Genomic DNA, 26,496 nt, shown 5'->3' on the forward strand with positions numbered 1-26,496 from the left:
CCTTCTTAGCAATAAGCACACCTTGTGCCCAGACCTTGAATTATAAATATCGTTTTCCACTGAAATGAACCAGGGCTCCTTAGAGAAAAGGCTGATTCCAGGGTTGGGAAAGTATGTGATGACAATGGACCATCTTGGGCTAGAAAGCAGGGAAATGTAAACATTGAGGGGGACGTGTTGAAAGGACACGGAGCCAAGCTGAGGGGACTGTGTATGTGCATATGTATATGTATGTATGTATATATAGATAAATTGCAACTTGATGAGGAAACTCATAGCTTCAAAGTACTGCTGCTCCAAATGCCCACTAATTATAGAGGAAAAGGGGAGCATCAGAGCAGAGAAACCTGGCAGATGCCCCTTTCATCAAGGGATCAGAGAGCAGCATCAGGAACGGGATAAATGGATGGCGCTTCCCCTGATGGGACACAGTGAGAAGAGCTCACCTCACCTGTGTGGTAATCCTGCCAAGGAGGCAGGAAATCTGAAGAGTCAGACAAGCCCAAGTAGGGGAACATTCCCCTCCTGGTTTGTAACTGGTTTGGAATCTTTGAAAGAGGCAACATCATGAAAACCAGAGATGGACTGAACGTGCTGCAGATGAGGGAGACCACAAAGAGGTGACATCCTAATGTAACTCAGGAGCTGGGTCCTTCTGCTACAAGGACATGGTCGGGCAGGTGGGGGCCTGGGGGCTCTGAGGTTAGGTGGTAGTGATGTGCTTTAACCTCCTGACTTGTAGGTCGTATTGTGGTCACATAGGAGATGTTGCTGTTTGTGGGTGATACGGGGGTGTGAATTAACGGGTTGGCAATTTACTCTGGGATGAATAAGAAAAATAGATCTTTCAACAGACTCTTCCATAAGTTTGTGATTATTTGTTGAGGCTGATGGTCACAGGGGCAGCTTCTGGCTTATATAGCTCTCCCCATCTCTCACCTTAGTCTTCTTTGTCTTACATTATTATAAGGAGGCAGCCCACACTTTAACTGAGAGATGGGTGCCTCTGAAGCTGGAGCTCCTGAGTTTAAAATCCCAGCACCATCCAGGACTGAGTCTAGACTCATCAGCGGCTTTGGGCAAATGAGGACAAGTGGCTTTGGGTAAGTGTGGTCTTTGTATTGCTTAGACCACAGAGTTTGGGCTGAATTTCAACACCTCTGTGTCCCTCAGCTGAATGGCACTGTACACACATTAGCTCGGACTCATTCACTGTCTTAGGTTGGGTTCCTTAAAAACAGAACCTGATACGGGGATTCTGGCACAAATACTGAGAGAGTGATCTCAAGTAAAGGGATGTGGGGACCTGAGTGGGGCAGAAGGGAAAGCTGAGTTGAAGATGTGGTTTCTGCAGAGCTCAATCCCACAGGGAACCTGAGACAGATTTGTAATCCAGAGTGGGTCCCAGTTGGAGGCAGAACCAGCCTTCTGCACCCCATCGTAGACTGGCCCTCCTCTCTCCCAGGATGTACAGACTCCCAGGTGAATAAGCTTTAGTGTGGCCCAGAGAGATTATCCAGAGTTTGGGTGGCCTGTAATGAGTAGCAGCCAATACTCCCAGTGACTCAGGGTGGGAATGAGTGACTCAGCCCAGGAAAAGGAATCTGGTAACTGCCTGGAAGTCCTGACTGTATCTTATAAACACGCTGTGTCTGTAAGAAGAGAATGTGCTCTTCTCTCTCCTGTTTGTTCCTTTGGGATTTTGTCTGTTCCTTGCCAACAATGGACTCAAGTTTGGGAACTTTCTAGAAACAATTGCTCCCCTAAGCCAGGAGGAGGAGAGTGGGAGGGATTTCAACCCAGGGGGCTTTGGCATCCTACAGGGTTGGGGAATGTGGGGCTGGAGGTCCCACTCAGGGCCTTGAACTCACACAGCAGGACAGACACCCATAACCCCAATTAGAAGCCAGGAAATAATGTCCTAAACATTTCTGATTCAGTATCTCCACACACAGCAGATAGTAAAATGAGCCATTTAAACACAACCAATAAGGAGTGAAAAAATGAAGCGTTCACACTCAGCAGACTCCTAACAATTTTAAGTATTCTTCATTGTAATTTGCTGACAAAAGATACATTCCATAGTTTGTGTTTACTCTAGAAGTCTTGATACTAGTTAACTGTCTATGAGCTCATATGAGTGCACATTTCTAGAGGGTCTACTAAGGGTCAGGTATCTGATGGATGAGGTCACATGTCCTCTTTAGTCAAAGCCACCAGGAGGCCACCTTGCAGACCCAGGACCCAAGCCCTTCAGGTCATGGGTCAGGGCCATGTTTGGTCTGGTGTGCACTCCTTTAGGAGGAAAAGACAACTCTCACTTTATAGTTTAGGTAACTGAGGCTGAGAAGGTTTAAATAACTCACCCAGGGCCTTCGTATCAGTCATGTTCTGTGGATCCCTACCAGCCAACTGTCTATATAGCAGAGAGCATAGGTGTCCCTGGAGCCCATAGAAGGCTCAGGGGCCTCCTGAAGCAGGTTCCCCCCACACTCTTTCCTCTCCTTTCTCTCCCTTTCTCTCTGGCAATCAAACCAGTTGATCCTAAAGGAAATCAACCCCGAGTATTCATTGGAAGGACTGATGCTGAAGCTGAGGCTCCACTATTTTGGCCACCTGATGCAAAGAGCCAAGTCATTGGAAAAGACCCTGATGCTGGGAAAGATTGAAAGCAGGAGGAAAATGGGATGACAGAGGATGAGATGGTTGGATGGCATCACCGACTCAATGGACATGAGTTTGAGCAAACTCTAGGAAATGGTGAAGGACAGGGGAAACTGGCATGCTGCAGTCCATGGGGTCGCAAAGAGTTGGACATGACTGAGCAACTGAACAACAATCTCTGGCAAATTCTTATAGATTCTTAACCATTAGGATTTTTTATTTTAGTTACAGAAAATCAAAGTTTCAGAAATCTTATTGCATCACAACCACTACGATGGTTATAAATAAAAAAGGTAAAAAGCAAGTGTTGGTGAGAATGTGTACAAATTGGATGGCTCATTCATGCCGGTGGGGTTGTAAAGTGGTACAACCATCACAGAAAACGTTTGGCAGCTCCTCTGCAAGGTTGGCATAAAATTACCACGTGACTCCAGAATTGCACTCTTGGATAGATGTCTAAGAGAACTGAAAACAGTTTCTCAAATACATGTGTCTTCATAGCCATTGCAGTGCTGTTCCCCAAAGCAAAAGGGTGGAAACAAAATCCATGGATGGATGGATAAACAAATTGTTGTGTATCCATACAGGATGATACAAACTTATTTTTAAGGCGAAACAACAACAAAAAAAATTTTTTTTAAATTGGAGTACAGTTGCTTTACAATGTTGTGTTAGTTTCTGCTGTAGAGTAAAGTGTATTAGCTATATGTATACATATATCCCCTCCCTCCTGGGCCTCCCTCCCACCCGCCCCCCAATCCCACCCATCTAGGTCACCACAGAGCACCAAGCTGAGCTCCCTATTCTAAATATAATATTATAAAGCAACTATATCCCGATTTTAAAAAATAAAAGGGTTGAACAAAAAAGGTTGACAACAACAACAAAAAAAAGAAAAAATTTTCATACATAAAATTCCTTCTCAATATTTGGGCCACCTTCTCCCTTTAGGGTACCTTGTGCACATGCATTAACCAGCCCTCTTAGAAGACATAAGAATGCCGGCTTCATGTCAAGAGCAGTTTTCTCTGGTGCCAGCAAGATGACTTCTTAGAGACAACAATCCCTTTAATCTTGTAAGGGTACAGATCTGGGTTGCGTAAACTGTCAACATGTCATTTGATGTATAACCTTTTCACTCAAAAACTTACCTAAATTTGCTTTGACCTCAAATGTTCAGAATAGTCCTCAGAGCTTTCTGAAAGATTGTCTCTTGGGTTATAATCCTCAGATTGGCTCAAAGAAAATTTTCTGTTTCTTTCTTAGATGGGCTATTAATTTTTTCACCCACAAATAAAATAGTATTCAGCCACTGAAAGAGTGAAATACTGAACGTGCGGTGTAAGAGGAATGAATCTTGAAAACCTAAATGAAAGAATCCAGACACAAAAGGCCACATATTACATGAATCCATTTATGTGAAACATCAGAAATAGACAAATCTATGAAGAGAGAATTTACATTGGTGGTTATCAGGGTCTGGGGAGAGGAGAGAGTGGGGAGAAAGTGTTTAATGGGCACAAATTTTATTTTGGTATAATGGAAATATTTTGGAACAAGATAAAGCTGTTGGTAGCACAACTTTGTGAATGTGGTAAGACACTGAATTGTTCACTTTAAAATGGTTGATTTTGTGTCATATGAATTTTACCTCAACTAAAATTTTCAAATCCCAGTGATGTACCCTAACAAGTATAAGATAGGTCACTATGGTGTCTGCAAAGCCCAGTGGCTTTTTCCAGAGGCCCTGCACACTGACCACCCCTCTATTGACCAGACCAAGGTGAAACCTTGACCTTACAAGGAGAGGGTCCCTAGTTGGGTCTGGGATTCAATCATTTCCTTATTATTAATAGCAGTAAAAGTTGGCTTGATTTAGACCCTCTGTTTTGCAACTAAGAAATGAGAAGCACATTCAACAATGATAACGATGGATAAGATCAGCTGTTCTCACAGCCTGAAATGCCCTCTCTTCTGTTCTCCCTCTGGCCAAATGAATGAGGAGATTTGTCAAGACAAGGTGAAGAAGCCAGATGAAGAAGAGTCTTGAGATTCTACCCTGAGGCACTAAGATTTTATCTTGGGGATGATGAAGGTGGTTGTAGGGATTTGAACCACAGAGGAATGTTATAAGATCTGTGTATTAGCAGGCTCTGTCAGTGGCTTAAGAAGACAATCACCAGGAGGGAGGTGGGAGGGGGGTCGGGACAGAGGGGACACATGTACCCTTGTGGCTGATTCATGTCAATGTATGGTAAAAACCACCACAATATTGTAAAGTAATTAGCCTCCAATTATAATAAATTAATTTTTTTAAATAAAGAGAACCACCTGGGTGAGGCCAGCACAGAGTCAAGCAAAACTTGTCAGGTAGTCACTGAAGCAGTGAGGAGGGGCCAGTGCTTTGCCTTTCTTCTGCAGTGTACCCCAAGACACTTGGTTTTTTTCCCTTCATCTTACACTTCCTGTTTCATTAATTCCCTTCTATATGATTGTCTGATATTTCCCTCTCTTCTCTGATTTCTCTTTACTCCTGTTCATCAGTTTCTGCTCTTCTGGAAACCGAAATGATTCTGATGGTGACATGTGTGAACCATCTGCAACATCCCCTAATATCTGACACCAAAAGTTCAGTGAATACCCAACATAGTCGTGGGTAGAAGGAAGTACATATCATCTTTGTGGTCACAACTGGCTTTGTAGCCTTTGGAACAAGAGTGGGAGCATGATGGGAAGTGTGGAAGGAAATATTTATCCCATGGGAAGATGACACAACCTGCAGAGTTATTTCAGAAGCCCCTTGAGTCTAAGCAAACAGGCAGAATTTAGAAGCCCAAGTTCTGGCTCTGTGTTCTGGATTCACAGTTCAACTGCTTGGGCAGTACTCTTCTCCAGCATGTCAAGTGGGGAATGAATAAACCCAATACTGTTTATCTCACAGAGTTTTCACAAGGATCAGTTAAGAGAGACATGAAGGAACTTTATACGGTGTGGTCGAGATGCTGTTTAGTCGCTAAATCATGTCCAATTCTTTGCGACCCCATGGACTATAGCCTGCCAGGCTCCTCTGTCCATAGAATTTCCCAGGTAAGAATACTGCAGTGGGTTGCTATTTCCTTCTGCAGAGGATCTTCCTGACCCCAGGGGAAGATCTCCTGCTTAGGCAGGCAGATTCTTTACCACTGAGCCACCAGGGAAGCCCTTGGTAGAGATGTTAGTGGTTAGTTTACCAGGAAAGAGATTCTGGGGTAGAGTAGAGAGTTAGCAACCTTAAGGAAGTCCTCCTCCTCCTCTTTGCTGTAAAATCTATAAAAGTGCCTCTGCTTCCGGGAGGGGGAAGGGATTTCTCTATGGGGCAATGTGTGTGGGTCTGAAAAAGTATTCTACTTCACCCCAGCCATCTTCTCTCTGGTTTGGGTGCCCACCCTCTCAAAATATCCAGGCTTTAGTGATAGTACCCCCCCACACACACACACACACGCACGCGCTATATTCCCGGGCAAGGCTGAGCCTGGTTAAAGTTAACACCTTGGGCTCTAAAGCTAGATGATCGAAATTTGAATCCCAACTGCTTGAGTAGTTAGGGATGCGTACTTGAGTGGTCACTTCACCTTTATGTGTCCCTTCTTGCTAATTTGTAGAAGAGGGGTCATAACAACACTTAGCTCATAGGGTTATGGAGTGGACAGAATATCTTAGTGCAGGCCAAGTGCTCAGAACAGAAATTATTAGCTTTCCCTGCCTGAGGATGGGTCTTTCTGGGGGGTGTGGGGGACGGCGGTAGGCGGTGTGCCCCTGTCTCTGCAATCTCAGTTGACAAACTGAGACAAAGCAGGTCCGTATAGTCCTCCCACCCCTCCATGTCCTCGGCCTGCCTTTTTTTCTGTGGAAAACCTTTAGCTAAAGAATAAGCTTAATCAGAGAACTGAGAAAATGCAGAAACAAAGGAAAACAGTGAAAGGAAACCAAATAATAATAGTGTAGTTATTATGCATTGTCTTTTCATACTGTTCATGGGGTTCTCAAGCAAGGCAAGAATACTGAAGTGCTTTGCCATTCCCTTCTCCAGTGGACCATGTTTTGTCAGAACTCTCCTCCATGACCTGTCCATCTTGGGTGGCCCTACACGGCATGGCTCATAGTTTCATTGAACTACACAAGGCTGATGGTGTGATCACTCACCTAGAGCCAGACATCCTGGAATGTGAAGTCAGGCAGGCCTTAGGAAGCATCACTCTGAACAAAGCTAGTGGAGGTGATAGAATTCCAGTTGAGCTATTTCAAATCCTAAAAGATAATGCTGTGAAAGTGCTGCACTCAATATGCCAGCAAATTTGGAAATCTCAGCAGTGGCCACAGGACTGGAAAAGATCAGTTTTCATTCCAATCCCAAAGAAAGGCAATGTCAAAGAACGCTCAAACTACTGCACAATTGCCCTCATCTCACACACTAGCAAAGCAATGCTCAAAATTCCCCAAGCCAGGCTTCAACAGTACGTGAACCATGAAATTCCAGATGTTCAAGCTGGATTTAGGAAAGGCAGAGGAACCAGAGATCAAATTGCCAACATCCACTGGATCATCGAAAAAGCAAGAGAGTTCCAGAAAAATGTCTACTTTGGCTTTATTGACTACACCAAAGCCTTAGACTGTGTGGATCTCAATAAACTGTGGAAAATTCGTAAAGAGGTGGGAATACCAGACCACCTGACCTGCCTTCTGAGAAATCTGTGTGCAGGTCAGGAAGCAACAGTTAAAACTGGACATGGAACAACAGACTGGTTCCAAATTGGGAAAGGAGTACGTCAAGGCTGTATATTGTCATCCTGTTTATTTAACTTATATGCAGCGTACGTCATGAGCTGGGTGAAGCACAAGCTGGAATCAAGATTGCCGGGAGAAATATCAATAACCTCATATACGCAGATGTCACCACCCTTATGGCAGAAAGCAAAGAAGAACTAAAAAGCCTCTTGATGAAAGTGAAAGAGGAGAGTGAAAAAGCAGGCTTAAAACTCAACATTCAGAAGATTAAGATCATGGCACCTGGTTCCATCACTTCATGGCAAAGAGATGGGGAAACAATGAAAACAGTGAGAGACTTTATTTTGGGGGGCTCCAAAATCACTGTCAAGGCTATGGTTTTTCCAGTAATCATGTGTGGATGTGAGAGTTGGACTGTGAAGAAAGCTGAACACCAAAGAATTGATGCTTTTGAACTGTGGTGTTGGAGAAGACTCTTGAGAGTCCCTTGGACTGCAAGGAGATCCAACCAGTCCATCCTAAAGGAGATCAGTCCTGGGTGTTCATTGGAAGGACTGATGTTGAAGCTGAAACTCCAATACTTTGGCCACCTCATGTGAAGAGTTGACTCATTGGAAAAGACCCTGATGCTGGGAAGGATTGGGGGCAGGAGGAGAAGGGGACAACAGAGGATGAGATGGCTGGATGGCATCACTGACTCGATGGACATGAGTTTGGGTAAACTCCGGGAGTTGGTGATGGACAGGGAGGCCTGGTGTGCTGCGATTCATGGGGTCGCAAAGAGTCGGACACAACTGAGCAACTGAACTGAACTGAACTGAACTGAAAATCACTGCAGATGGTGACTGCAGCCATGAAATTAAAAGACACTTGCTCCTTGGAAGAAAAGCTATGACCAACCTAGACAGCATATTAAAAAACAGAGACATTACTTTACCAACAAAGGTCTGTCCAGTCAAAGTTACGGTTTTTCCAGTAGTCATGTATGGATGTGAGAGCTGGACTATAAAGAAAGCTGAGCACCAAAGAATTGATGCTCTTGAACTGTGGTGTTGGAGAAGACTCTTGAGAGTCCCTTGGACTGCAAGGAGATCCAACCTTAGTCAATCCTAAAAGAAATCAACCCTGAATATTCATTGGAAGGACTGATGTTGAAGCTGAAGCTCCAATACTTTGGCCACCTGATGGTAAGAGTTTATACTTGTTCCTCTGAATTACTTTATTTTCTTTGTCCTTTTGTTTCAAATCCTTGATGCCACCAGGGGTATCTCCTCATTACTTAGAAAATTATTTCCTTTAAAAAAAAAAAAGTATAAAGTAAGCAAATTTTTGAAAATAGAGCAAAGAAATCTTTCACAAACCTTCTCTTACTTGTGGAGCATTCCAAATCTTCCATTTGCAGATGCATTGTTACATATTTAATATTAGTATGTCTACAGTTTTATCTACTATTAGATCCTTGCATTTTTCATGCTTTTGCTACATCTTCAAAAATCACAAAGTGGATGGGCTCTCAATTATTTTTTGTTTCCAGTTAATTAATTGTTTACTAAGCTAACTTAGTTTTTGATAATAAAATATTTTAAAGCCCTAAGAATTGTAAAGTTGGTTTAGGAAATACCCATCACACACCACCTAGACCTAGCCCATGTTCTAATGTTATTTCTAACCATGATCTCTAGCAGTAGGGATTATGTAACATATAGGTGAAAAGCTGGGTCTAGGTGTGGCTCCAGGTGCAAAAACTGGCTCGTTAAGTTTAATCAGACCTGTTTTAAGAGGATTTTTGATGGTCAGCAGCCTGTGTTGGCTATCACAGGTCCAGACATGATCAAAACTGTGCTAGTGAAAGAATGTTACTCTGTGTTCACAAACCGACGGGTAGGCATACATTTTAATTTTTTAATGAATTGATTATTAAATTTTCATTTTGAAATAAGTATAAATTCACAGCATGATATCTAAAGAAGAAATACAGGGAGATCCCAGTTTTGTATCCTTGTCATGTTTCTTTCAATGGTAATATCTTGAATAATTATAATATCAAAGCAGGAAATTGACACTGATTCTATCTACAGAGCTTATTCAGTTTTAATCAGTTTTTTGTACACTCATTTGTATGTGTGTGTGTTGATATATGAAAATTTATCATATATTTAGGTTTGTGTAACTGCCACCATCAATATACAGAACTATTCCATCTCCATAAGGCTCCCTCCTACTATTCTTTTACAGTCACGGTGAGCAGCTTGTCTTTTCCTCTTATCAGAGTCTTTAGCAGAGCACTTTTTTTTTAATTTTCAAAGATTATCTTTTTATTTTTGGGTGACCTAGATCTTCATTGCTGTGCTTGGGCTTTCTCTAGTGGCAGTGAGTGGGGGCTACTCTTCCTTGCAATTCACGGGTTTCTCACTGCGGTGGCTTCTCTTATTGCAGCTCACAGGCTTTGTTGCTCTTAGGGCATGTGGAATCTTCCCCGACCAGGGATCAAACCCATGTCCCCTACACTGGCAGGTTAATTCTTATGCACTGTACCACCAGGCAAGTCCTTTAAAAAAAAAAAGTGTGGTAAGGCCAATTTATTTTTTTTTTATGGGTTGTACCTTTGATATCAAGTCTGAAACCTCTTCACCTAGCCCTAGGTTCCAAAGTTTTACTCCTTTATTCCTCTAAATATTATACAGTATTATGTTTTACATTTAAGTCTACGATCCATTTTGTGTTGATTTTTGTATAACGTGAAGCTTAGGCCACGATTCTTTTGCTTTTTTGTTTTTTGGGGTTTTTGTGCCTATAAATGTCTAAGTTGTTCTTCCACTATTTGTAGAAAGACTATCCTTCCTTCATTAAGTAGCTTTGGAACCACTGTCAAAAATCATTAGGGCCTGTTTCTGTGGGTCTATTTCTCACTCTCTGTTCAGTCCATTGATCTATTTATCTGTTCCTCTCCCAGTACCACACAATCTTGATTACCATAGCTGCATAGTAAGTCTTAACAGGTAGATTATTCCTCCCACTTTATTTTTTTCAGAATTGTTTTAGCTATTTTAGGTCCTTTGCCTTTCCCTATAAATTTAGGGTAAACTAATCTATGTTTGCAAAATAATTGCTAAAGAGTTGAATTAACCCTTAGAAAAACTTTGGGGAAAAAATCTATATTTTTACTAAGTCACATCTTTGAATCCATAAACAACAATGTGCCTCTCTATTTCCTTATTTATTTTGAAAGAATGTGGATTTTTTTTTTAATTTTAATTGGAGGCTAATTACTTTACAATATTGTGGTGGTTTTTGCCATACATTGACATGAATCAGCCATTGGTGTACATGTGTTCCCCATCCTGAACCCCCCTCCCACCTCCCTCCCCATCCCATCCCTCAGGGTCATCCCAGTGCACCAGCCCTGAGCACCCTGTCTCATGCATCGAACCTGGACTGGCGATCTGTTTCACATATGATAATATACATGTTTCAATGCTATCCCCTCAAATCATCCCACCCTTGCCTTCTCCCACGGAGTCCAAAAGACTGTTCTATACATCTGTGTCTCTTTTGCTGTCTCGCATATAGGGTCATCGTTACCATCTTTCTAAATACCATATATATGCATTAGTACAGTGTATTGGTATTTTTCTTTCTGGCTTACTTCACTCTGTATAATAGGCTCCAGTGTCATCCACCTCATTAGAACTGATTCAAATGTATTCTTTTTAATGGCTGAGTAATATTCCATTGTGTATATGTATCACAGCTTTCTTATCCATTCGTCTGCCAATGGACATCTAGGTTGCTTCAAGGTCCTGGCTATTATAAACAGTGCAGTGATGAACATTGGGGTACATGTGTCTCTTTCAATTCTGGTTTCCTTTGTGTGTGTTTGCCCAGGAGTGGGATTGCTGGGTCATATGGCAGTTCTATTCCCAGTTTTTTGAGGAATCTCCACACTGTTCTCCATAGTGACTATACTAGTTTGCATTCCCACCAACAGTGTAAGAGGGTTCCCTTTTCTCCACACCCTCTCCAGCATTTATTGTTTGTAGACTTTTGGATAGCAGCCAAGGAATGTGGAAATTTCAAGCAGGTTAGTTTGATAAGCCAGTACCAAGCTGAGAAATAGAATTACCTTTTTTTCCTTCTCACCATGGGCAAAAAAAACGTACAGGAAAATATTTTTCATGTAATTGCACTATTTCTTCAAACTAGCAAATAGATTCCTAATCTTTCAAGTGCTAAGCACCAATATTTAAAACAATTACCCAATCAAGAGATTTCCCTGGTGGTCCAGTGGCTAAGACTCTGTACTCCCAGCTTTGTACTCCAAACCCAATGCCCAGATTTGATCCCTGATCAGGGACTAGATTCCACATGCCACAACTAAGAGTTCGCACATTGCAACTGAGACTCAGCACAGCCAAATAAATAAATACATAATTAAAAAATAAATAAAAACAATCACCATGTCAAGACATTCCTTTTACCCATTTGTCAGGCTTTAGAGAAATGTAAAGATGAAACTGCTCTGAGTCAACATACCTTTTGCAAGGCTATCTGGCTACCTGTCATCAACATCCTTGTACTTTGCACACCCCAGGAGAATGATCTAGGTCTTATACTTGTCTATTCCTCTGAAAGAACAGTTTTCCCATTACATGGGTCATTTTCACTTAAAAGGAAATTGGAATATAAAGTCTAGAAATGACATCAGGTGGCTGGATGTTTCCTTGACCCCCACAGGTAGCTATGCATTTGAGATAAATAATCCTTGGGCATCTAGCGTAGGGCCTGCTTCTAAGTAGACAGTCACTAAATATTTGTTGAATTGGTGTACATTTAACACAGTTTCCCAAAATGTTGAGACCTCCAAGACATAGGTAGGGTACAATGAGTTCTTTTCAACTCCAGGTGTTTGGTCCCGTGGGAGTTATGAAAGATGCTATCTCTCTGGCTGAGGATGAACAATGGAAGAAAATATGAACGTTGCTGTCTCCAACCTTCACTAGTGGGAAGCTCAAGGAGGTAAGAAAAGAAAAGGACGTTCAATTAGAAACTTAAAGAAAAAGGTAGAAAATGAAGTCATTGTCCTTTTCTAAGGAGGAATCTGCTGAATTTGAGCTTCCTAATAAAATGGTCTTTTTTCTTTACCTCCTAGAAGAGACACTATGAGATGCATTATCAAATGTCACTTCCTGCTCTATTCATGGGAAAGCCAGGTCCTCTAGGACTTGAGTCTCCACATTTAACTTCTTGTGCTGTTGTGTTTTGTGTCTAGATGTTCCCCATCGTTAGCCAGTATGGAGATGTGTTGGTGAGGAACCTGAGGAGGGAAGCAGAGAAAGGCAAGCCCATCACCATGAAAGAGTAAGTAGGGCTGAAGCTGCTGGTATCTGAGCTCCATTGAGACCCTCTATTGCCTGCCTTGGAGCCAAATTCCCACTGCTGAGTTACTCTGGTGACCAAACAGAAGTAGGCATGTGGTGGTACAACTCCCAAAGGCCCACCTCAGAGAGAGGTGGCTCACCAAAAAGAGCAGGGCAGCCGGGGAGGAGGAAGAAACGTGATTGCACCAATTCTGAGTGTGGCTGGTATGGGGTGGTGGCAGGGGAAGGGACGTGGTACCTACTGGTGGGCAGTGGGTGGCATATGCTCATCGCAGTATGGGTTGTGGAACAGCTTAAAGCTCTTTACAATTTGCTGAGGATACCTGCAAATATTAAATTTTAAATCTTGCCACCACTTCTCTTATTTCTCTTACCTTTGGTCCAAAAAGACAGAGGCCCTGTACATCCTGTGCATCCTACGGTTAGGACGAGCATAGAATTGATTATCTCAACTGGGATTTTCTTTTTCATTATGCATGAACAACAAGTAAACTGGGACTGCCCTGGAAAACCTGGGAACATAGGTTTACATGGTTTAAATTTAACATAGGTTAAATCCCCTAAGTCAATTTTAGAGTGATTTATTTCTTTTATTTTTAACTAGAAATATTTTTAGTCCTTACTGTTCACAGAAATGATTCTGCCCTCAGGGCAGACACAGACCACTGGAGTTGAGGAAGACGGGTCTTTCGAGAGGCTTAGCAGGGGTATAAGACAAGAAGGAATGATGTTCCCGGCAACTCAGAACAGAGCCCTGCTGTTCTGTAACGTGCTAAAGGGAATGGGCTCTGTGCCCAGGCTCTGTGGTGAAGTGAGAGCCAGGTCAATGTCCCCTCTCTCGACTACCCAGGAAAAGTTGATCATTCCACCTTTGTCTTGCTCAAACACAGTCCTTACACACTCATTTACTGTCCATAGTCAAAACACACTACTGTACTTTGTCTGATTTTGGATGTCTTTCCCTCTGTGACAAGATCCCTGAATTCAGGGGGCAAAGTTTAACTTGCCTTAGTATCCCCATCCCCCTAGCACAGGGCCAGCTGCATCATTGACACGCCAAACACACCTCAGGAGGGAGCAATAGTAGCAGAGTATCTTCTATGATCCAGCAGGTGGTTCTTAGAGAGTGTGGCTCTTCACCTGTCTTGCCTGGGCATCGGATTTTACATGCATTTCTTGTTGCACATGTTGGACAAGAATGGTAAAGAGGTTCTAATCTTAACTTGTCCATGTCTTCCTCTCTCTACTCAGCATGTTTGGGGCCTATAGCATGGATGTGATTACCAGCACAGCATTTGGAGTGAAGATTGAGTCCCTCAACAACCCACATGATCCCTTTGTGAAACATACTAAGGAGCTCTTAAGATTTGATCTCCTCAATCCCCTCCTTATCTTTTCAGGTATGTGGACTCCTGTGCTTCTTTTTCTTTATTTCTTTTCTCCCTCCCTCCTTCTCGCCCTTCCTCCCTTCATCTCTTTCTCTTCAAGTATCTATATTAAGAAAAAATTCACATATCAGGTAATTCACCTGTTTAAAATGTGTAATTCATTAATATTTACAACCTAAGTGTCCATCAACATATGTGTGTATACATGTGGTATGTATATGTGTGTATTATGTGTGTGTGTACAATGGAATTCTATTCAGTCATCAAAATGAAGGAAATCCTGCTATTTGCACATTGCAGATATACCTTGAAGGTATTATGATGAGTGAAATAAGTCAGACAGAGAAAGACAAATAACTAAATGTTGAACTGAAAAGAAGAAAATCAAACTCATAGAAAAACTGTTTCACATTTTTGGTTACCAGAAGTGGAGCTTGGGTGGTGGGGGAATTAAATGAAGGTGGTCAAAAGGTACAAACTTTGAGTTAAACATAAATAAAAACGGGTGGTATAATGTGCAATGTGACTATGATATATTAATATTTGGATGTTGCTAAGAGCATAGAGCCTTGATTATTATAGCTTTGTGGTATAAGTTTTGAAATCAGGAAGTATGAGTCCTACAATTTATTTCCTCCCCACACCCCGCAATATTGTTTTGGCTCTTCTGGGCCCCTTGAAATTCCATATAAATTTTAATTTCAACTTGTCAATTTCTACATGGAAACCAGCTAGAATTCTGATAGCGGATGTGTTAAATCTGTAGATTTGCTATCTTGACAATAAGTTCCTGATACATGAACATGGGATGTTTTTCATTTACTGAGATCATCTTTATTTCAACAATGTTTCAATTCTTAGAGTCGAAATTTTGTACTTTTTTGTTGCTTATTTCTAAGTATTCCATTTTTTATGTTATTATAAACAGTTATTTTCTTAATTTCACTTTTGGATTATTTATTGCAGTGTATAGAAATACAATTGATTTTTTAATATTGGTCTTGTATCCTGCAACCCTGCTGAACTTGTAAATTAGTTCTAGAAAGTTTTTAGTGGAATCTGTATAAATTTTCTATATATAAGATTATAGGCTTCCCTGGTGGCTCAGATGGTACAGACTCTGCCTGCAGTGCAGGAGACCGGGATTCGATCCCTGGGTTGGGAAGATCCCCTGGAAAAGGGAATGGCAACCCACTCCAGTATTCTTGCCTGAAGAATTCCGTAGGCAGAGGAGCCTGGTGGGTTACAGCCCATGGGGTCACTAAGGGTCAGACACAACTGAGTGACTAATACTTTCACTTTTCACTTTCATGTTATCTGATGGTAGAAATAATTTACATTTTCATTTCCTACATGGATACGTTTTATTTCTTTTTCTTCCCTAATTCTGCTGGCAAGAGCCTCTACTATGATGTCAAGAAGTGGTGAGAGAAGCTTCCATGCCTTGCTCTTAAACTTAGAGGAAATCATCCAGTCTTTGATGATTAAGTATGGTGTTATACATGGATTTTTCATAAATAGCCTTCATCAGATTGAGGAAATTCCCTTCTGTTCCTTTTTGCTTTTCCTTTTACACAAGAGGGTGTTGGATTTTGTCAGATACTTTTACTGTATATTTAGATGATCATATGGTTTTGTTCTTTATGCAATTGGTAGTATGTATTATACAATCTTGCATTTCTTGGGTTAAACTCCCATTTTTATGGTGTATACCTCTTTTTATATTTTTCTGGATTCATTTGTGGAGGATTTGTGCATCCATGTTCATAAGATATGTCGGTCTGTAGTTTGCTTTTCCCGTGCTTCCTTTGTCTGGTTTTTGCATCAGATTAATACTGGACATGTAGAATGAGTTTGAAAGTGTTTCATCTTCTACTTTTTAGAGGAGTTTATGAAAAACTGTTGTTAATCCTTCTTTAAATATTTGATAGTATTTGCCATTGAAACCATCTGGACCTGAGCTTTTCTTTGTCAAACTGTGTGTAGTTTCTTCTTTACTAACTCAAACTTTGTACTTCTTACAGATCTATTCAGCTTGTCTGTGTTCTTGCATCTGTTTCTGTTTGTGTCTTTCTAGGAATCTGTCCATTTTATCTAAGTTACCTTATTTATTGGCATAGAGTTGTTCATGGTTTCCTCCATAGTCCTTCTCATTTGTTTAATGTGAGTAGTAATCTCTCTCCTTTAATTTTGACAGTAGCAATTTACACCTTTTTGTCTTTTTCTCTTGGTCTATCTAGTTTTAAAGGTCTTTTAAAAGAATCAACTTATTGTTTCATTGATTTTTCTCTATTTTTTTCCTCTAGTTCATTAGTTTCTGCTTTTATTTTCTGCCTTCTGTTTGCTTTAGTTTTTGTCTGCTCCTCTTTTTTCAGCACAAAGTGGAAAATTAGGTATTGATAGGAAATTTTTCTTCTTTTAAAATGTAGATAGATAAACCCATAAACTTCTCTCTGAGTGTTTCTTGTGCTACATTTCATCAGTTTTGGTATATCATGACTTTATCCTTCAAAGTAATTCCTGATTGTCCTTTTGCTTTCTTCTGCAACCCATGGGTTACTTAGGAGTGTGTTTATGACCTCATCTAACCTTAGTTAGCCCCTTTAAGGGCCTATCCAAATATAGTCACATTGTGGTTAAGACTTTAATCTATGAATTTGGGGGGTGAGGGCCACACTTCAGTCCATAACATGAGGTAAGACAGTGGCTCTTAGGTTTCATTGTGTTCAAACAGAAGCTCTTCTTTAAAATTAATTATTTTGTAAAATTATTTTCTAAATGATTTTGAAAATAAGGTTTACCATCTTGACCATTTTTAAGTGTGCAGTTCTCTGGTGTTTATTATATTCACATTGCTGTGCAACCATCACAACCACCCACCTTCTGAATTTGTTTCCTCTGCCCAGTTAAGGCTTTGGGTAACTTAAACACAAACTCCCCATGCACTCTCTCTCTGGACCCTGGCATCCACCTTTCTACTTTCAACATGTGTGACTTTGACTGTGTACTTCTTTTAAGTGGGGTCAGACAGTATTTGTCCTTTTGTGATGAGCTTTGTTTCCTTATCATAATGACCTCAAGGTTTCTCCACGGTGCATGTGGTAGCATCAGAATTTGATAGCGCTCGGATAGATTGATAGCACTCAGCTGGGTATCATTTCCTCAAGCAGGGTTACAGGGTCCTGCCTGTGATTCTAAACCTCATGGAAAGTCCAGGGCTTTCTGAGGGCCTTATACAGCACAGTCACAACACTGTGGGCCCTGAACATGTGACGCTGCACAGTCTCAGCCAGGACCCTCTAGTTTGACTTTTCAGGGGCATGATATGATATTGGGGCTATCTTAGATAACTCCCAACTTTGAAGTTGAAGGTCTGCCAGTCACCGTGTGGACTAGTCACACTGACACAGTTGGAAGGATACTTTGCGTCAGGAGTTGAAGGTCCTTGGGGATGTTCTGGAGGGATTCTGATGAAATCATAGGGCCTAGGGCTGGAGTAGCTGACAAACATATTTTTTTCCTTATGTTTTTCATTTGGGCACAAGTCCTCAGATGTGCAGCCTCAGGACAGAGAAGATCCCTAAGTCCTGATGGGAGGGGATGATGCTTCTTTCATTCACAACAGGGTGCTGAAGGGTCCCCTAAGACTCCAACTGTATATATACACCTGGGCCACAAACTCATGTTTGTCCAGGTGTTAGATACAGGCTCAAGACACCTGTTTCATTGCATTTCCTCCGAAGTGGGGACATTAAGCTTCAGCTTTATTTCCCAGCCTTCCTCCCAGCTCTGCCTGGTCCCGCACCAGACCTGGGGTTTGGATTGTCATTTGTAGAGACATTTTTGTGATCATCTCTCTCATTTTTCTCTCTCTGATCCTGCACTTTCTACTCTATGTGTGCAGTTTACAAGATTCCTCCTGCTTTACAAAAATGAAGCCCAGTGTCTACAGGGATGGGGACATGATTATTTGTGGCTTTTTCTCACTTTATTCATTTCTTCAACATTCAGAATTTTCTTCAAAACAGTTTAAACACCATCCTAGACAAGATAGGCATTTTCTCCAGTAAGTGCATTTCTTTTTCTTCTTCTCTCTCTCTTAACCTTCTTTAGTTTTTTACTTTTAGTGATTATGATAAGATGTATTTCTTGAAGCTTCAGGTGGTTAACCCAATGCACTCTGATTTCATTTTCTCCTGTTCTGCCTGTGTCCATTCTTCCCTCATCCCCTCTAACTTCGTCTATTTCCACTGGCCAATTTCCCTTTAATTTGGAGAGAGAAATTGATTTTCCTTCCTTCAGTCCTACTTCCTTTCTCCTTTCCACACCCCCTCTCATCAGGACCTCACATTAGACTCTCCCCACTTCTCTTCCCTTCCTGCTTGGCCAGGACGTAGGGGAGATGGGGGATCTCAGTCATCCTCTGCCCCTTGGATCCACGCTTCCTGCCCTATTCCAGTAACATGGGCAAATGGCTCCTCAAAAATGCAGTCCTTTGGCCAGAGGGCAATGCTGAGAGGTTCCACAGAATTTCTGTCCTACAGAGTTGTAACATCTGTTCATGTGGCCAGCTAAGGATGATCATGACAATATCCCTACAGAGAAGTCCTATCTGTCTGTGTCCTACTTGCAGAAGCAGAATTTTCATATGGATATCAGTTTGCTTGTGAAATACCTAGATTTTCTCTCTAATGGTCCAAGTGTCCTTGTGTAGATGTCAGGACGGGGGAGAGAATAAATAGCCCGCGAGGTCCTTTCTCTTCATTAGGTTCGGTTTCAAGTGGTTTTAGGAACAAAGGCAATTTGGGTTCCTTACTTTTATTCCCTACACTTAATCAAGCTGAACTAGTCCTGTATCTGATGGACTGTCAGTGTCATAATGATGCAACATTTTGTTTTGCTCAAAAGAAAGCTGGGAACACTCTTCAGAGTGACACTACCTCTTCACATTGTTAACATTTATATCAGTTCCCGTGAGAGTGAAAGTCACAAGTTTTGCAGACATCTGTGCATATGAAGAGGGAAGATATGGATGAGGTCCCTGGAAACAGAAGCTGGACCTATTTTGCTGTTCGAGGTCTTCTCCCCCATCTGTCTTTCTATTCTTTCCCAGGTATATAACTAATATCTTTCTCATTCTATGACCCTGTCCTGGGCTCCGTTTTTCCTCTCTATGTTTTTCAAAATGTATTTCAGAAACATTTTTGTCACTGTGTTTTGTTTACATATGTTCAGCTTCCCAGGTTTGGCCAGAGCTGCTGACTATCGACAATCCTCCAGGGTGAGTGAAGGCTGAGGGCGTTTCAGACTCGTTCCGTCTACTCACTTAGCCAGATGTCGTCTCCCTTGTTTTCTCTTCTGACACTTTGCTGCTGTTTTCTGATTCTGGACTTTGTTTCCTCTCTGACCCAGGAGTTCTTTGGGAACATGATCATTAGATTACAAATGGTTTAGTTAGTACCTTACTTTTTGATATTATATGAAATGTTTGTTGTGGTCTAACAAATTAGATCTCAAATCTGACAGCTTCTTTGGTGAGCTATTGAATTAGATTCTCCAAGTTAGAAAGTGTGATCCATTATTTAACTATCCATTTGGTCAAGGGTTGAGGAAGTATGTTATATTTTTAATTATTTCACCTGACAACTCTGCTCAATTCTAATACTTAGAGAAAGAATACAAGACACATTCAGAGCCATGAACGAATATGAGGGGCAGAGCATGAGGAGGTTTTACAGCATGAACCCCTCATATACCCAGGGTACAGAACAAGAAACAGATCATCACTTCCTGACCCACCCCACTCCTGACCAAGTTCTCCTGGGGCTACTTCACTCACTGTCCCACATGGGCAAGTACTAGTCTGACTTCTCAGAGCATGGGTAAATTTAGCCTGCTTTTGAACTTTGTAAGTTTGGAAGCACACAACATACTCTTTTCTGTCTAACGTGTTTGGCTCAATATTTTTCTTTGTGAGATTCATTCACACTGTTGTAATTAGTCTTTTGTTCTTATCACTGAATGGATTTGCATTGTGTGCATAGACCAAAATTTATCTATCTACTCCAATATTGTTGGGCATTTATGTAGTTTCTACTTTGGTATGTTATAAATAGTACTAGTGTAAACATTTTGTGCTTGGGTTTTGGTGGCTAGATTAGCATTCCTGTTGACTGTCTCCGCAGGAATTCATGCTCTTCTTAGGTGGATGCTGACCAAGAGTTTTCCGAAGTGGCTGTTGTACTAACTCACTCTCTGACCTGCCCTGTATGAGAATTCCACTTCTTCCCATTGTTCTACATCCTCACCAACCTCTGCTGTGTCTCTATTCTTCACTTTAGCCATCATAGGTAAGTACCTGGTTCTCAAATGTGGGCTTCATTTGCATCTCCCCGGTGACTATTCAGGTTAAGAAACTTTTCATTTGTCCATCAGCCATTTGAAAGTTACGAGTGTCTGTTCAAATGCTTCGCCTATTTTTTTACTGAATTATCTGCCTTTTTCTTAGTTTGTAGGGGTTCTTTGTATATTCTTGTTATGACTTCTTTGTTCAACATAGGTGCTGATACTGTCTTTTTCTACTATCTGGCTGGCCTTTTTATTCTTTTGATGATGATTTTGACAACTGAAAGTTCTTAATGTAGTCTGATTTCTCAGTTTATATTCTTTATTGTTAGTGTTATATCCTTTTTAATAAATCTGTCCTACTCCAAGGTCATACGTAATTTTTTATTTTTTTCTTCTTAAAGATTCTCTACTGTTTTACCTTTCACATTTAATAAAAGCCAGCTATAATTCATTTTGTGTATGGTGTGAGGACGGTATGTACTCCTTCCATGATACCCCGTTGAGCCTGTATTATTTATTACAAAGGCCACCCTTCTCCCACTGCACAGTAATGTCATCTTTGTCACAGGTATAGGCATGCTTCTGGACCTGGTGCATGTATGTAACAGACTTTATAGGAGTTTCTGAGGAAAAGTCAAGATAGGACAGGGTAAACAGTTCAGGCTGGCTGGTGTGAACACTCCTAGTGGGCTCTAAGCTGTTAGGGTGGCCCCTTAGCTGCCTGGCATCTGGCCCTGGATGGTTAAAGTGAGGACTGTTGCCTTCTGGGGTGTGTAGGTCAAACAGGAGGGATGACTCTGGATCACTCAGTTTGCATATCAAAAGCCGCCTCAGGGCTTAGCTCTTTCCAGAATTGTCAGCTTTCTGTGCCTTCCCACTGCAGATTAGAATATCATGTGTGCTACCTACCGAGTAGCTTTCTGAATTTCACGTTTTGCTTACAATTGGCCAGGAAGTGCTCTCATCTTTTCACTCTGGGATTGCAAAAGAATCTTAAATCAGGTGGTTTGAGCTTTTTCTTAAGGATCTTTAAGCTCTTTATACAGGTTTTTTCCATTACACTACCAGAATGTCCTAGTCTTTGTTTTTGCCACTGAGGAGATAAACAGGAACCCCCAGCTTTTGCCCAACATATCTCTAGGATTTGATCTCTACAAAGCGCTGCACAGTGAGCAAAGAACTATGGAGAGTTGCCTGACTTGGTTGTCTGGACTTGGCAAGGGGATTCCTAACTACACCTGTGTGAGAGAGAGAACGCCTGTAGCAGTTATTGCAGGAAACACACGGGCAATCTCAGCCCAGACGGGGACAGTGCTGGAACTCTGCAAATACCCACGGGTAGGTGTGATGTCCTTTCCTTTTGGATCACAGGTATTCACGGCCCTCTACATGCAAACTATCCTCATTCCTCTCCAAGATCCCCAGCGTTAGCATTAGTCACTCAGTCGTGTCCGACTCTTTGCAACCCCATGGGCTGTAGCCCTCCAGGCTCCTCTGTCCATGGGATTCTCTAGGCAAGAATATTGGAGGGAGTAGCCATTACCTTCTCCAGGGGATCTTCCTGATCCAGGGATCAAACCCTGGTCTCCCGCATTGCAGACAGATTCTTTACCATCTGAGCCACCAGGGAAGTCACCTTCCCCAGAGGTCTTGTTAAATCACAGCATGAGGCTCAAAGACCCAGATCTTAGGATCCTCATCCCTCCTAGATGCAGGTCCTCTTTATATGAAGAGCTACAAATTAACAAAATAAGTTTTGTGCCTCCCACCCACCCAGTACACAAAGCTGGAACAGAAACAAGCAAGCTGCAATAAACACTTGTTTTCATAAAGAGGAAGATTGGGAAGTACATAGCAGTCAATGATTTATCCAGTTCTAAGGTCTTACTGTGCCCATGTTGCCAGGTCTCAAAAATACTAATGCTTTTGGATTAGGCCCCAGATTGAATCCCTAGAAGCAGATCTTTCTTTCTTTGTCCACTATTTTACACAATTCTTTTCCTTGTCACTTGTGACAAGGGAATTCCAAAATATATCTTTAGATTTTTCAGTTGTTTCTTGCCTGTAGTAATTTGGGGATATACAGGTCGTTCTATATCCCCAACAGTCTCAGGGTCTTTTATTACAGGGTGGCCAGGCTTTTGCCAGCACAGTTCTCTCCAAAATGTTGTGAGTTGTCAGTGTTTTAGATTCCAGGCAACTCCATGCTTGTACTAAACACACCCTGCTTGCTAGACTTAATCACTGGTACTTTATGGACATCATACTGCTGTGGGATCATATGCTTAAAATTTCCAGAAGCCAGTTTGTCCAATTGAAAGGTTCTACTAACCCCTGGCATCACCGACTTGATGGACATGAGTTTGAACAAGCTCTGGGAGTTGGTGATGGACAGGGAAGCCTGGCGTACTGCAGTCCATGGGGTCGCCAAGAGTCGGACGTGACTGGGCGACTGAACTGAACTAACCACTTTATTTCTTTGGTGGTTTTAAAAGAGTGTAGAGCTACACAACATTTATTTCCTCTTTATTCTAAGGCTGTTTAGTACTAGCATCGGAGAAGGCAATGGCAACCCACTCCAGTACTCTTGCCTGGAAAATCCCATGGACGGAGGAGCCTGGTAGGCTGCTGTCCATGAGGTCGCTAGGAGTTAGACAGGACTGAGCGAATTCACTTTCACTTTTCACATTCATGCATTGGAGAAGGAAATGGCAACCCACTCCAGTATTCTTGCCTGGAGAATCCCAGGGACGGGGGAGCCTGGTAGGCTGCCGTCTATGGGGTCGCACAGAGTTGGACACAACTGAAGCGACTTAGCAGCAGCAGCAGCAGCAATACTAGCAGTGACATGAATTTAGTCTTTTTTATATGGCAGTAGTGTAATAGCTACAGTTTTGATTCTGTGAGAAGTGGCTTAATTGTCCAACTATGCAATTTCCAGACTGTTTATTCCTGTAAATTCTGCTTTTGCAAATTTGTCAGCTCTTTTCTGACCTATCACTTTCTTGTCATATGCTTTGAAGTTCAACATTCTCCTGGAAAACTATTTTGTCCAAGTCCATGAATGATTAGGTAGAGTTCCTGTCTTTCGAATTGTGACAGATGATAGTTTTGTTGTTTTTTTTTCCAGATTCTCCCCTTTGCAAAACTGACAGCACCATTTTCAGTCCCGTGTGAGAGTTTTATGGCTATTTTGCAACCCCCTTTAACTGTTGTCTCATTACCACTGACCATGTTCCCAAACTATTGCCATATGTTATGTTTTTGTTATAGCAACAGCCCACTTCCAGATAATAATTTCTATATCCAGGAGTTATTAGCATGATAATGCTGTATCATAAAAGCATACAGTGTGTAAAGGTTTGTAACATAAAGCAATGATTGCTTATTTTCACTTATGTTCTCTTTCTGGGCTGGCTGGTCGGTTGCTCTAGGCTGGGCTCAGCTGAGTGCAGGTACAACTGGGGTTTGTTCCTTGCTGGTGGTTGTCCTCAGGTCTGCTGTACGTATCCTCGTGTTGTGCCCAGGCTGAAGTGGCAACAAATGCCGAGAGGAAATTTTCCCTCATGGTGATAGTAGGCAAAAAATGCCAACAGTCAATCCTAAGTAAGCACATTTCAAATTTTTGCTTATGTCATGTCCACTAACATCACACTGGCATAACCAAGTTGTATTTGCAGGATAAAGTCAAGGGAGAGGAAAGTAAGCGCCACCTCTGTCCAGAGAAACTGCAAAGTTACATAGCAAAGGGCAGGGGAACAGTGAATTTGGGTCGATAATTTAATCTCAAACAGATGGTGGAGAAGGAGCAAATGGGAGAAGCCATAGTTGGCTCAAATGGCTGGGATATCTGGATTTGGGTAGCTGTTTTTCAGGGCGCTTTCAGGGGGATGATGCATAAACATGGAATAAACAAAGCTTCTCTGTGATTACTTTCTACCTGAGTAAATCACTTGTCTTCACCACTTGAAATAGCAACCAGGCAATCTGGTTTGATGCCCATTAAGGGTTAACAGAAGTGAGGTTGGTTGATAGTTGTGCTTCATTTCTTCCTCGTGTTGCTTCCTCTGGTCTCAAGTGATATCATGTTTTTCTTTTCCCATTTAGCTCACCTCTGGCTCTTTTGATTCCATCCTGAGTGACAAAAGCCAGTTTCCGTCTCTCTATCAGATGGCCCCCAGAAACACAGCCCTGGCCCTTGGGACGGTCTTGTTGATGTTGCATTTTGATTGGACCTGGGTTGGACGGGCTGTTTCAGAAGACACGAAAGGCATTCAGTTTCTTTGGGACTTGAGAGGAAAGATGGACAGGAATGGCCTCTGTGTGGCCTTTGTGGAAATGATCCCTGTTACTGAGAGGCAGTATTTCTCAGCAGCCTGGCAATACCGCTGCAGGTTAAGGATGCAAACATGGTTGTCATTTATGGTGACTCTGACTCACTCCTAGGACTGAGCTTTTCAAGATGGAACCTTTATCTGACAGGGAAAGCCTGGATCACTACTTCACAGCGGGATTTTGTGTCCAGTGAAAGTGATTCCATTCTTGACACATTCCATGGGACTTTTATATTTGCACAGCCCCATAGTGAGATCCCAGGTTTCAAACAGTTTCTCCATACAGTTACCCCTGCCAAATACCCGGAGGACTTTTCCCTCGCTAAAGTATGGTACCTGTACTTTGATTGCTTACTTTCTGAAACTGACTGTGAAACATTGGAAAACTGTCCACCAAATGCCTCTTTGGAGTGTCTGCCTTTGTACAAGTTTGATATGAGCGTGTCTGATGGGAGTTACTATGTATACACTGCCGTGTATAACTGTGCCCCAAACCCTTCATGAACTTCTTCTGTGGACCGAAAAGGCTTCAGCGGGAAATGGAGAGAAGCTGATGGTGTATCCTTGGCAGGTAACATTTCAAATCAAGCTACTCCTCCTCTGATGACCTAAATTTGTTTTGTTTTGTTTTGTTTTTCCGGGAAAGGAAAATTTGCTTTATTTTGGATGCCAACAGCAAGGGAGGAGGCAGGGAAGGCGGGCTCCTATGATGACCTAACTTTTAGCTCTAGTCCATTACATAGCCAAATGAACTTTTTCAGAACTTCAGTGGGAATTCAGGACTTTGGTGTCTTTCTTCAGTTATCAGACTTCCTTTACTACCTTGATTGCCTAAGAAGGAGATCTAGTCCTAGATGTTTTCAAGTTTGTTTTGCTTATATAGAAATGATCATAAAGAAAATAGTGCCAATGGCAGAGACAGATGTGGAAGTTATGAGCCACCCTGCGGGTCACTAAGAGACTCCATCTTGCCAGTTTTTTTCCTTTTGTTTTGTTTTGGTTATACTTGTTTTGATATTCTTTCACAATGCCTTAAATGGCAGTAGAGACAATGCCTTAAATGGTAGTAGAGAGAACGAGAGTTCTTGATGTGTCAGGGGTCAGGTCTGGCACTATAGGGGCTAATTTTAAAATCTTATATATATATATACATGTATATATGTTATATAATTCATATGTATGTATATGATTTACCTTATATAATTACTTAAGATAGTATTTTATTTCCATTTTGCCAATGAGTAAAATGAAGTTTTAAGAGACTAATAATGACAACGAAGTAAGGCTGAATTTGACTCTCTACCCAATATTTTCTGAACTATGTGTATAGATATTATTTGGTTGTAATGATCTCAAGCACTTCATCAAGGAAGTGACTGATAAAAAAGTACCCATGTTGAGTTTGACTCATAAGCACATATATATGTTAGTATATACTATGTATATTTCTATATATCATGTCACATATATAATATACATATCACATATACTTAAATAGGGAAGCCCCTGCTGGCTCAGATGGTAAATGCAGAAGACCCGGGTTCAATCCCTGGGTCAGGAAGAACCCTTGGAGAAGGAAATGGCAACCCACTCCTGTATTCTTGCCTGGAGAATCCCATG

At 41.6% G+C, this 26,496-nt stretch overlaps 1 protein-coding gene and 1 pseudogene across 2 annotated transcripts in view; one reads left to right on the forward strand and one right to left on the reverse strand.

Annotated features, from left to right (window-relative positions):
• ZNF3 (zinc finger protein 3) overlaps nt 1-26,496 on the reverse strand; it is a 490,877-nt gene that overhangs the window by 324,939 nt on the left and 139,442 nt on the right. The window lies entirely within an intron of this gene.
• On the forward strand, nt 997-25,274 carry LOC145532153 (cytochrome P450 3A4-like; annotated as a pseudogene). The gene is made up of 7 exons (XR_014073045.1): nt 997-1,103; nt 9,210-9,309; nt 12,331-12,444; nt 12,698-12,786; nt 14,058-14,206; nt 20,380-20,544; nt 24,650-25,274. The product of XR_014073045.1 is annotated as a cytochrome P450 3A4-like (transcript).

The sequence above is a fragment of the Giraffa tippelskirchi genome, chromosome 13, assembly GCF_054371585.1.
Source record: "Giraffa tippelskirchi isolate mGirTip1 chromosome 13, T2T-mGirTip1v1.2.pri, whole genome shotgun sequence".
Taxonomy (NCBI): Eukaryota; Metazoa; Chordata; class Mammalia; order Artiodactyla; family Giraffidae; genus Giraffa; species Giraffa tippelskirchi.